At 40.6% G+C, this 13,272-nt stretch overlaps 1 long non-coding RNA gene across 1 annotated transcript in view; it reads right to left on the bottom strand.

The window, feature by feature from the left end:
- Positions 1-1,413: 1,413 nt before the first annotated feature.
- LOC135524121 (uncharacterized) overlaps positions 1,414-13,272 on the bottom strand; it is a 120,658-nt gene continuing 108,799 nt past the window's right edge. The window contains exon 3 of the long non-coding RNA XR_010452908.1: positions 1,414-1,507. This is a non-coding gene — a long non-coding RNA (uncharacterized LOC135524121). The remainder of the gene's footprint in view (positions 1,508-13,272) is intronic.

Genomic DNA, 13,272 nt, shown 5'->3' on the forward strand with positions numbered 1-13,272 from the left:
ACAATCGAGAGCATCCTGGCGGGCTGTATGTTTTCTATTTCTGGTACGGCAACTGCTCCGCCAACAACCGTAAGGCTCTCCAGAGGGTAGTGAGGTCTGCACAACGCATCACCGGGGGCAAACTACCTGCCCTCCAGGACACCTACACCACCCGATGTTACAGGAAGGCCATAAAGATCATCAAGGACAACACCCACCCGAGCCACTGCCTGTTCACCCCGCTATCATCCAGAAGGCGAGGTCAGTACAGGTGCATCAAAGCTGGGACCGAGAGACTGAAAAACAGCTTCTATCTCAAGGCCATCAGACTGTTAAACAGCCACCACTAACATTGAGTGGCTGCTGCCAACACACTGACTCAACCCCAGCCACTTTAATAATGGGAATTGATGGGAAATTATGTAAAATATATCACTAGCCACTTTAAACAATGCTACCTAATATAATGTTCACATACGTATACATATGAGATGAATAATGTAGGGTGTATACTGTACTCTATATCATCTACTGCATCGTTATGTAATACATGTATCACAAGCCACTTTAACTATGCCACTTTGTTTACATACTCATCTCATATGTATATACTGTACTCGATACCATCTACTGTATCTTGCCTATGCCGCTCTGTACCATCACTCATTCATATATCTTTATGTACATATTCTTTATCCCCTTACACTTGTGTGTATAAGACAGTAGTTTTTGAATTGTTAGTTAGATTCCTAGTTGGTTATTACTGCATTGTCGGGACTAGAAACACAAGCATTTCGCTACACTCGCATTAACATCTGCTAACCATGTGTATGTGACAAATAAAATTTGATTTGATTTGAGAAGATGCACCTTCTATTTTATTAGTTTTGCTTCATTTACATTACATTTAAGTCATTTAGCAGACGCTCTTATCCAGAGCGACTTACAAATTGGTGAATTCACCTTCTGCTTCAGCATTTATATACACACCAACAATATGTTTTCTATTTCCAAGAGCTCTTCATGGTCTCTGTGTTGTGTCATGGTAAATGTTCTGAGGCTATAACTACAGTATGAGTAAGTGTTGCTTGTAGCACTCTTGAATGTACTTTCCTAAGTGCAGGCAAGATGCCAGCACAAGGCAATGTAAGCTAAATAAGGTCATTCAACTTTGGGCTTCTCACAAATTTAAATGCTTGATAGAAAACATTTATTCAAACCATAAAACATATTTTTTTAACAGTCAGTCTGCCGTCTAACCTTCACTTCGAGCTAACATTTGATTTGATCAGAAAGAACAAATAGCGGCAGCAGAGAATGGACAACGAACAATTCAGTTCTAGTTCACTCAACTAACTGTAATTAAGTTCTTCTAAGTCTTAATCATTGTTGTGTTATTGAAAATCACTCTTTTGAAGTTTGTCTTACCTTTCTCTTGTTGGATGGACAGACATACAGGTAACTCAGCACAGTCTTAGATCCCACTTTGTCATTCATCCTCTCATAGGTGGATCCACAGTCTGTTGATCTGTAAATGCAAAAAATATGTTTAGACAGAGAAATACAGACAGACAGGCAGTTCAATGTATAAACAGACAGATATACAGACTTATTTACCAACACCTGCTTCCAACCACAGCCACATCTTAAGATAGATTTATCACCAAAATCAATGATCTTGACTTTGAACCATGTCATATCAAATAGCCCTGTTATTGTACACCTTACAGTACTTGGCTATCTCACCCTTATAACTAGGGTGCTCAAGGGCTTTGATCCTATAACATGCAAACTAAATATATACTACCATGTTGCACAGGGCAAAAAACATTCTGTGTTATAACCCCTGCGCCAGCGGAATGAAAGAGGTTAACCAATTATTGATAGGTGCTAACGTAAACAAACCATTCACAGACATCTGGGGGCCATATCACCTTTAATAACGGATAGGTTCTCCCGATAACTACTTTAAAATGAAATAATATTTAAATATGGATGTGCCAACAGATTATTATTTTATAGCTCTTCGTTGTTTTTTTTTCTCCTGATGGCGTAGTCGGCAGAGAGTTGTGCAGCTCTGCCAGTAATAGAGATTCAGGTGAAATTACAATAAGATCTTTTTTCATTCCAGCTCTTTCCTGAGTGCCAGGGAGAGACGGTCACGATGATTGCAAAGTAGAATAACGAGAAAGACAGACCTTGCATGAGGGGATGCTGACAGCTTCTACAGGATATTAAAAGAGAGTTGGGGAATTGAACAAGGCGATGACTGATTGGAGAGGGAAATATAATGTGGAACGGGCCTCTGAGCACTAGGGAGCCTCCAAGGGCTGCGTTATATTGTCTGAGTCTCCTCATGCGCCAGGCAGAGACATTACAGCGAAGACACGGAATGCTGTCTGACTGAGTTGCTTGTCAAGTATAAATTGAAGAGATAGCAAGCTCCTGTGTGGTATTGTATGTAGGCTATGAATCAATTTTACTTTTCACCACTTAGTTCTATCCTCAAGTACTAAGGCTCTGGTGTGAGAGTGTCACAGACAGACTGTACAATCAGTCAGAAATGCAATCAATCAAACCTCCAAACCATAACACATATGCCTCCTGATTATTGAGGTGCCTTTTTTGTTTTTCCAAAACCTAGAATCACTACATATTCATGAGTGTCTGCGGGGAAGGAAGCTGTAGTCATAATATGCATGCAATTGCAGAGTTTAAACCTGGCCACACCGCCATACAATAGGCACTTCTCCTCTTTCCTCATTTTTTATTCAGTAATTTCATCCTCATCAGGCCCTGTCCACTGAGACGGTTGTTTATCTGGTGTTTGGTCTCTAGGTGTTTATGTCTAGGTTCTGGTCTGGAGTATAAATTTGTTGAGGGAGAGTGAGACAGAGAGAGCCAGAGGCATTGTTGCCAGTGAACTGAGATTCTGAGAAAAAGACTAAATGCCAATTACCTTGATAATTTAAATTCGAAGCTAAATGTAGCTTAAGTTCCTTCAGCAGTTCAGTAAATAGGTAATACTCCCCCTTTTAGTTGGAGTAGCAATTTATAAAATATCACAATGCTTCCCAAGCATCTGAAACCAATGGGGTTTTGACTTGCTGATGGAAGATAGCAGCAGTCTGAAATATTCCTTGACTATCAGAGAGGGGGTTAGGTACTGCAGTAGTTACACTGTCTGCTGTTGTTGTGTCTGCCTGCATTGAGGAAGAAACCCTGAGGTAGTGTGGATATTAGTGATGAAATGCTTTTACCGTAGTAAAGAAGTTAGTTCTTGAAGGTATATCAGACTGCTTGATGGCGTTTAATCAAGAATTAATCAACCGTAAAACCATAAAAAAAATACATTTAAAAAAAATCCAATTGTACACAGTTTGAGACAAAATAAAACTTCTCTCAACACCTTTAGTTAAACTCTCATTTACTATGAGCTTCACTCCAGGAACAAGCAATGCAAAGCATTTGCTTCAGACTACAATACACCTACAGTGAAATAGATACATATCTAAGTACTAAGTAATATTGTTGTGTTATAGTATACATTGAGGGATAATATACAGTGACTATTAAAACCTACCCTAACCCATAACAGTTGATATATGGCAGCATTCGTGTAAAACTGAAAGCGCGAACCACCACATTTAACCATGGCAAGGTAACTGGGAATATGGCCAAATACAAACAAATACAAAAAAATGCATTTATTCCCTCCGTAAGTCAATCAAACGGGTAAAACGTCAGTATAGAGACAAAGTGGAGTTGCAACTCAATGGCTCAGACATGAGTCGTATGTGGCAGGTTCTACAGACAATCACAGACTACAAAGGAAAATCCATCCATGTCGCGGACAGCGGCGTCTTGCTTCTAGACATGATAAACACTTTCTTCGCCCCCTTTGAGGACAACACAGTGCCCCCGACGTGGCCCGCTACCAAGGACTGTGAGCTCTCCTCTGTGGCCGACGTGAGTAAGACATTTAAGGGTGTTAACCCTCTCAAGGCTGCAGCATCCCAACATCCCTAGCCACATCCTCATAGCATGCGTAGAACAGCTGGCTGGAGTGTTGATGGACATATTCAATCGCTTCCTATCCCAGTCTGCTGTCCCCACATGCTTCAAGATGGCCACCATTGTTCCTGTACCCAAGAAAGTAACTGAACTAAATGACTATCGCCCCGTAGCACACACTCCTGTCATCATGAAGTGCTTTGAGAGACTAGTCAAGGATCAATAGATCCACAGATCTACAGATAATGCAATCGTCATCGCACTGCACACTGCCCTATCCCATCTGGACAAGAGGAATACCTATGTAAGAATGCTGTTCTTTGACTAGGGCTCAGCATTTAACACCATAGTACCCTCCAAGCTCATCATTAAGATCAAGGCCCTGGGTCTGAACCCCACCCTGTGTAAATGGGTCCTGGACTTCCTGACGGGCCGCACCCAGGTGGTGAAGGTAGGAAACAACATCTCCACCATTTACCTCGTACTGCAGATTGCCGAATATGTAAAATGTATATGTAACCGTCCTGGGAAATACCAGAATCCCTGATGTTTTCTTCTCGGAAATTCAACCCCCCCCAGTGTTTTAACCAGGTTCCATCTGCTCTGACATAAAGTGGGGGGCTTTTTTGTAACTAAATCCATTTCAGAGAGGTGTGAAAGAGAGGGAGAAAACAATGTGTATGTTTCTCCATGAACATCAACTGAATAGTAAAGAAAAATAATCTGTGACCACAAATCACATTAGACATTGTTGTCAGGCTTTTCCAGATGGCTGCATGTAAAGCAGAACAATTAAGTGGTTGGTGTGCAGAGGCACTGTGTGGAGACCAGGCTCTGGGGAGAGAGGAAAAAGCTCAGTACTTCAAAGCGAGAGTGGGACCAAACTCCCAAACCAAATCACCTCAGTCTGCAGTAACACACAAAAACAAGAGATATAGACTGGGGTGTTCAGGAGCACAACCGACTCAGAGGTCCTCATGTATTATTCCAGCAGGGCGACCTAACGGTTGGTGATCTATCCTGCATCGCTAACTCACAGACTGAGGTCTCTTTGGGTCTCTTGCAGCTGATTTGGCTGGCCACTGACCAAACCAAAGAGATAGTAACTGCGTGATTGAATAACAAAGACACCAAACAGACTAGCCAAGAAGAATATCTGGAAAAACCCTGTCAACAAATTCCACCGGGGCCCAAAACTTTGACATTGTCGGGTTGTTAGTGTCAGAAGTGGGATTAACAAAAATAAAAAACTTTACCTGACATTGCAACTGTGAGAGAGATGAGAAAAAAAAAGAAAAGTTCTTAGCTGAAAACCCTGAGGCAAGATCAAGCCTTCAGGCACTAAACATGATCTTTCCTCTGACTGATGCTTAAACATTGTTCTGAACATAGACGAAGCCTCGGCATCCAGTCTTAAAGGGGTCGGAACACAAAGTCTGAATCCACAGTGAAACATTTCTACAGCTATTGTTTGAGATACTACAGGTTATTTTTGTTCCTAGCCAGACTGCAGGGGAATTATGGATGTAATATGGGTCCAAACACCAGATCCTAGACCCGATGAGTCAACTGTCTGGATGGATGCTGAGACCTCTGGATGACACAGGAAAATGAGAGATGAGAATTTAGCGGCTGAGATTTGGTTGGCAGAGGCAAACCGTAATGGGCATGAATTGGGCAATGCCTTACCAAAGGGAGGAGAAAATAAAAAGAGGGAAAAATAATTTAGAGAATGCATCAGTAGAGGAAGGGGTCGAGGGCAAAGGCAGCAAATAAAGCTTTTAATAATCTCTGCTGCCATCAGCATACCTTATCTCAGGAAGGGGACCAGCATTGTACAAGCTGTCAGAGTGTTTATCTGTTGGAATATATACACAACGTAGAGGCATTGAGACACACACACTTCTCACCCCTAAAGTACATTAGCTGTAGAAGAATATCTCCTCTAATAACAGAATCCATTGAAGCATAATTGAAAATAACTTTTGGAGAATTGACACATTAAGGGTACATAAAGATATTTGCAGGTGTTTGCCCGGAAGAGCACAGTGGATCGTTGGTGAGAGACATGTAGGAGGGTGGAAACTCAAGCGTGAATGAATAAAAACATTCACATTTACTGACTGGGTCCAATCGGTGAGAGGAGATGTGTTTTTTCGTCTTTATCTCAACACTTGGAGTGACCTTGAGAAATGCCAAACAGGCAACAGAGACAGGAAGAGGAAATATGAAACAGTCCACATGTGAAACAGAACAACAGCAGGAACTGTAAGGGTTTTCCTCTGGTGAAGGAGAAGCGGACCAAAATGCAGAGTGGTGGTTATTCATGTTCTTTAATAAAGGAACTAGACATGAAATAACTAACAAAACAATAAATGTGTGAAAACCTAAAAACAGTCCTATCTGGTGCAAACACAGAGACAGGAACAATCACCCACAAACACACAGTGAAACCCAGGCTACCTAAATATGGTTCCCAGTCAGAGACAATGACTAACACCTGCCTCTGATTGAGAACCATATCAGGCCAGACATAGAAATAGACAAACAAGACATTCAACATAAAATGCCCACTCAGATCACACCCTGACCAACCAAAACATAGAAACATACAAAGCAAACTATGGTCAGGGTGTGACAGGAACAGAGAAATGTGTTTGATGCACAAACAGATTCACTATAACACCTAGGCTCTCTGGCTTTTTGATAATAAATTAGGAAGTCAATAAATATTCCCATTGTGTGAAATTAAGATGTTAGATAAAAACCAAGAGTAAGCACTGTAGGTACTGTATAGCTACAGAGGGTAGCCTGGAGGTTTACAGCATTTGGCAAGGTCGCTGGTTTGAATCCTGGAGCCAACAAGGTAAAACATCTTTTGCTGGGCTCTTGATCAAGGCACTTAACCCAAATTGCTCCAGGGGCACTGGGCAACAGTGACCCTGGTCGTAACCCCACTACCTGCAGGTGTCTCAGGTGGAGTTGGGATATGCAAGAAACACATTTCCTTGACACACTTGTAACAGGACAAATATAAGCACCCCCTAAATGTATTATTATTATTCTTCAAGTGTTACTGAGCAGTGTGGAGGAGAAAAGGTATGAGACAGGAATGTTTCAATCTCCCAATGTACCAAACCCTAACTTTCATGCAACTGTATGAATATAACAACCAAGAGTGAGCACAAGATACAGCATGTGTCATATGTCACGGGACACAGGGAATAACTAAGAGACATGAAAGTTTACATTTCACAAATCATTATTTTGTGGCACTTTGTGCAAGATTCTGGACAGTGAAAAATTATGAGACATGAACGTTTAAACTTCATAAGTTATACTTCCATGGCACTTTAGGCATGGCCTTTATGACATCCATACATGCCTCCATTCACAACCAAGATTGAACACAAGATAAGATATTTGTGGCAAGTTACTGAACTTGGGGAAAAACATCTATGAGACAAGTTTAAATCTCAATATTTTGACTACCATGGCAAGAAGAAGAGATTTCAGTAACTTTGAAAGAGGGGTCTCAAAGGCGCATAGGGGGTTTAAAGGGGATGGCAGGGTAGCCAAGTGGTTAGAGCGTTGGATTAGCAACTGAAAGGTTGCAAGTTCAAATCCCCAAGCTGACAAGGTACAAATCTGTCATTCTGCTGCTGAACAGGCAGTTAACCCACTGTTCCTAGGCCATTGTTGAAAATAATAATTTATTTTGCTTGTAGCCGGCAGTATTTTCGTTTTTGGCTAAAAAAAACGTACCCATTTGAAACTACCTATTTCTCAGCCCCAGAAACTAGAATATGCATATAATTGTCCGATTAGGATAGAAACACTCTAAAGTTTCCAAAACTGTCAAAATATTGTCTGTGAGTATAACAGAACTAATATTGCAGGAGAAAGCCTGAGGAAAATCCATTCGGGAAGTGCCTCTTATTCTGAAACCCCTCTGTTCCTATGCAAGCCTATTTAAAGGGATATCAACCAGATTCCTTTTTCTATGGCTTCCCTAAGGTGTCAACAGTCTTTAGACATAGTTTCAGGCTTTTATTTAGGAAAATGAGAGTGAAGGATCACATTGCGTAAGTGGATAGGTGGGGGCTCTCAGAGTGAGTTTTTGCGCAACTGAGTAAAGCCGCCATTGATCCTACCACTGTTATGGAAAAACCTACACACGGTTGATATATTATCGAATATATATATTTAAGAACAACATGAGGATTGATTATAAAAAACGTTTGAAATGTTTCTGTGGACATTATGGATATTATTTGGAATATATGTCTGCGTTGTCGTGACCAACCAAAGGACTTTCCTGTGGATTTCTGAACATAACGTGACAAACAAACGTCGGTATTTTGGGCATAAAAATAATCTTTATGGAACAAAAGGAACATTTGTTGTGTAACTGGGAGTCTCGTGAGTGAAAACATCAGAAGATCATCAAAGGTAAACAATTAATTTGATTGCTTTTCTGATTTTCGTGACCAAGCTTCCTGATGCTAAGTGTACATGATGTTATGCGATGCTATAAATAAACTTACACAAACGCTTGGATTGCTTTCGCTGTAAAGCATAATTTCAAAATCTGAGACGACAGGTGGATTAACAAAAGGCTAAACTGTGTTTTGCAATATTGCACTTGTGATTTCATGAATATGAATATTTTTTTGTACTATTATTTGACTGCTATGCTATTCAGTGGTTGCTGACGAAAATGATCCCGCTAACGGGATGGGTAGCGCCAAGAAGTTAACTGACTTGCTTTGTTAAATAAAGGTAATATATATATATATGTATTATTTTTTTTAAGCGTGTGTGTGTAACTCAGTCAACTCAATTAAACGCTTATGAGAGATTAAAGTGGACAATTCTGGAGTGGTGCTTGAGACAGGGTTTTCACACCACCATCGACAACCTTTCTCATGGAAGAATGATGTTTGTATCCTTCCAATACAGTTACAGACACTTATATATAAGTGGCGTATATAAGTGGTTATGACAGCTCGTGGTGGCGCAACGCTTTATTTTGGTGTTTCCTTAATTTTTTGCAGTTATCTATGCTTCTTTACATTTTCATCAGGATTGATTTAGACTGTTTCTGTGACCATTTAAAGGTTATCTTCACGGCCCCCAGTCCTGCTGCTTTTTGTTTGTGGATGGAAGAGTTCAAGGTTCCATTTCTCTTCACTATAAGCCTTGGGGGGTGATGTGAAAAAGGTGTGTTACTTCACACATCATCTGTTCTAACCAGTCCCTTGGCATTTTGGGTAAGTCAATAAACCACTTTCCTTTAGTTGGATGTTGCTGAAGTATCTCTACGCCTCTCTAAAGACTGCCACTCTTTCAAAACATTCCAGAAATCACATAAAAATGTAGTTAAATAGAGTATGTGAGGGAAATAAATGGTTTGTCTCTTTCTCTGTGTGCACTGTCGTGACTTTACTTTCATTAATCTGGTGACTGTTATTTATAAAAAAAAACATTATATTAATCATGTAAAAACTCATTAGGAATTTGGAGCACCACAAGAGCGAATGTTTAAATAGTTACCATCTCCCGATTTAAACTCTGAAGGTCTTTACCTATCAAATCCATAAAACAGTCAAAGTATTAATCATTACCTCTTATCATATCATAATTCTGAACAGCCGTAGCCTCCTTGGATCTGCAAAAACCCCAGCCTTGCTTATGAATCAGTACTGCACAAATTGGTTTAATTCTTTATTTACTATCTAACTGAATAATAACACATGATAACATACACACTTAATACATTAAGAACAGTTCCCCAGTGGATTGACACAACATATGGTGGTTTGTTACAGAACGACATGGAGAGGGAGAGATAAAAAGAGACACTTATCATTGATACATTTTAGAAACTATTCTCTCAGTAATCATATACTTTGCACACGATCCGCCGCACGTTTGGATTAAGAAATCATGAATGTATTCATGTGTGAATGCCTTTGTTTGCCGTGGATCTCTGTCAGAACCATCCCTCCTTAGGAAGGGTGATGGGCCTTTCAGCGGCACGCTTTTATGACTCTGATTGTCCGAAAGGAGTCACTCCTTTCCCGTCTTCTACTGTTGTTCATTCTGTAAGATGCTCCTTGGAAGATGGGCTAACCAGCCATGTCGACGGTTCCCTTTGGTTGATGAGAGTAGCGTACTATGTTGATTTGAAAAGACTAGTACAGTGGTCCCACTTAAATTCACTTTTCTAGATACTTAACTTAGGACAGCTAATCAGCTGTACCAGTGAGTGTCTGAGAGGTGAGCTTCTCACCTCTTCCCTGTATTGATATTCTGAGTTCAAACCACTTGAGACGTGGGCTGCTGCTCCCCATCCTTCCTGGACTGGGAGATGAGTTTATTTTCTTCACCTCATGTTGAGGTTCAAAGTTCCAACCATTTCAAATGTGTAGCTACCGCTTCACGTTTTTTGTTTGTTCTAATGTTAATTTCTTTACCAATCCTTTTTTTGCACTCTGGCCAAAGAGGATGGTTCTGTCAGGCTGACACACTATCTGACCTCACTCGGGTCTGGCTACTTACTATGCACAGTTTATAGGAGATAGATTCTCGTATGGATCCAAAAATCACATTCCTAACAAAACTATCTTCATCATTTTTCATATTTCATACACAATATTAAGAAGGGAGACTTCATACATGTAGTGTATATAGTTTTCAAGTTACAGTATTTCCATTATAACCTTTTTAATGACATCACAAAATACCACCCATATGACATTAGTTCTCTATAGCTCACCACTGACTATTCCTCACCTTGTGTTAAGAACATTTTTCTAGTATTTGCTTTAGAACGTGTTAGAGTTTTGGCGGGAAACCTCTGTGTAGACAAAACACATTTCCCTGTGGAATTTTGGAAAGGGAGACCGTAGATCTCCTCTCCTTAGCTGTCAAACCAACCCTGTTCCCTCCTCCCCTCTTCTGTGGGTGAGAGAAGGTCTGGTTACTGTCATCCATTGCCAAGCTGATCTGACCAATTCGGATCCTCACAGGACAGTCATGACAGCACTTTAGCATTTACAATGATTGTACGGAATCTTGCCAGGCTTTTCAAAGCCATGCCATAATGAACGAGGGGGCACAAACAAACTCTTGATTTATATCTAGCCATAACTCTGGTTGACTGATGGGCATCAAACTCTGTATGCAGAAATCAAAACTTAATAATTTCCCCCTCACTGTCGAGTATAAACAACATTGTGGAATGAATAGCACACATGCAATTGTTTAACTGCAACCAGGGTTGTTTTTCAGGCTGGGATCTGGGGTTAAATACAATGGCTAAAAGGCAATGGGGAAATATAAGATGTCTTAACTCATGCTTTCTAAAAGGAGTGTTTGATATTGTACTATCAAACATATTGACGGCCTTACTTCCTGCTGCGTTCCCCTTAAAGGGAATGTGTTTTGTTGTTTCCAGCAACTCTCCAAAGAGATATAGAAAAAAGTAGAACTCTCAGAGAGAGTGAAAGTGAGAGGAAGCAATATTCCACCTCTTACATCCTTGATCTATTTCCTCCTTCTCCCTCTCTATAAGTAGTTTCAGAGCCAATCATGTGGAAATTATAACTCAGGCATCATGAGGAGGTGGGATGAGTTGATCTGGAGGAGGAAGTAAAGAAAAAAAGAAGGATTTTTTATTATTTTTTTACTTCCCAAAACTTAAGGATGGGGGAAGAAGCAACATTCTGACTAATCTGCTTCATTGAAATGGATAATGTTGTTTTCCAGGTCAGGGTCACAGGGATCAGATAAGTCCGGCTGGCATTGTTCTCTCGACACATCCCTGCTACCTTCTTTCAGTCCCCTGAGAATGCTCTCAGAACTCTGTCACAGCTTTGGCAAAAGTCCATCCACAATCTCGATGGATTTAAGTCCTTGGCGTCCATTGCGGTGTGGTTTCACTTTCATGTGGTAGGGACAATTGGTAGGCAAATCAAAAACAGCACACCCACATCACCCACTAGCAACCACAGACAACCAATCAGGATCCCTCACAACGGTTGTCAGAAAGTGACATTTCTTGTAGTATTTATGTAATTTATGTTAGAATAACAGTGGTGCACTCAAGACTTCTAAGGCCACACACAGCATGACTTGTAGGAATGGTAGACTAAAATCTGAGGCAACATGTACAGTGCAGTCTGCATTCACTGGTCAGTGTACAATTTGTACAAGTACACACTGGCCTGTACATCCTTGGACGAATTATAAAGACCGCATTTCCAATTTTGGATTCATGACCAGTCCAGTGGTTTATACAAAATAAAAAAATAAACTAGTATCACATCAACGAGGTAGAAGGTCATACAAGTCGAACGGCAACTTCTGTGCCACACGAAAAAAACAACGAATGAATCACGCATTTATGCTCAGAAGTAAAATGATTTTGCCTGTATAACTGACACGTGGTGGCGAGAGCTGCGGCTTCAAATGGGAGCTGCTCTTCTGTCGCTATTGTGTTGAAAACCCGTAATATAAGCCTGCTGGCAGTTAGAGCTGGTGACGAAATCCAACCATTTACTGTTATGACAGAACGTGTGTGCTTCAGGATATGAGGGGGAAACCCAAGAGTATGTCATTAATTTGAAAAGCTTTGAATTTAAATATTGTGAGAAAGGAGCTACATAAATGACCTCTTCTATAATAGAATGAGTGATCAATGTAACAGACCCCAGGAAATGGGAGGGGAGAAGGATGTGCCCATTGAAATGACTGCAAACACAATATAGTTTTTCATAAAACGGAAGATGTAGATGAATGAAGGGATTCCTTCAAATCGTTACAATGCCATGGACTAAAGCCTATCTGTTGACCCAAAGGACTATGTTGGCAAATCCTGTGTTTTCAGCTGAGTCCTGGATGACATCTGTTTATGAATAATCAAGATTGAGCTGCTCTGATATGGAATGTACTGTATGTGCTTTGCCGATAACACAATAGGATATACATAGATATTCTACAAAATACGAGACTCGTTCTGAAAACTTTTTTGTAGCCCTTTTTGTAGACATCCTACTTGAGGAAGTATTGGATACCTGGGGTTTTGAGGTAATGTCAAAGTCCAATAGTAAAAGGTCAGAGACATCAGGTAGGTTCCCTTCTCTCCGTGACACAGGCCTTATTATATATAGGCACTCATGTAATTTGAAACAATGTCACTCCTCACCCCTGCCTGACCCCATGATGGCCCATTGGGAGTGGGGGATGGGGGGCAGGAGGGTGTCAATGGAAAGG

This window comes from Oncorhynchus masou, chromosome 4, assembly GCF_036934945.1.
Source record: "Oncorhynchus masou masou isolate Uvic2021 chromosome 4, UVic_Omas_1.1, whole genome shotgun sequence".
Lineage (NCBI taxonomy): Eukaryota > Metazoa > Chordata > Actinopteri > Salmoniformes > Salmonidae > Oncorhynchus > Oncorhynchus masou.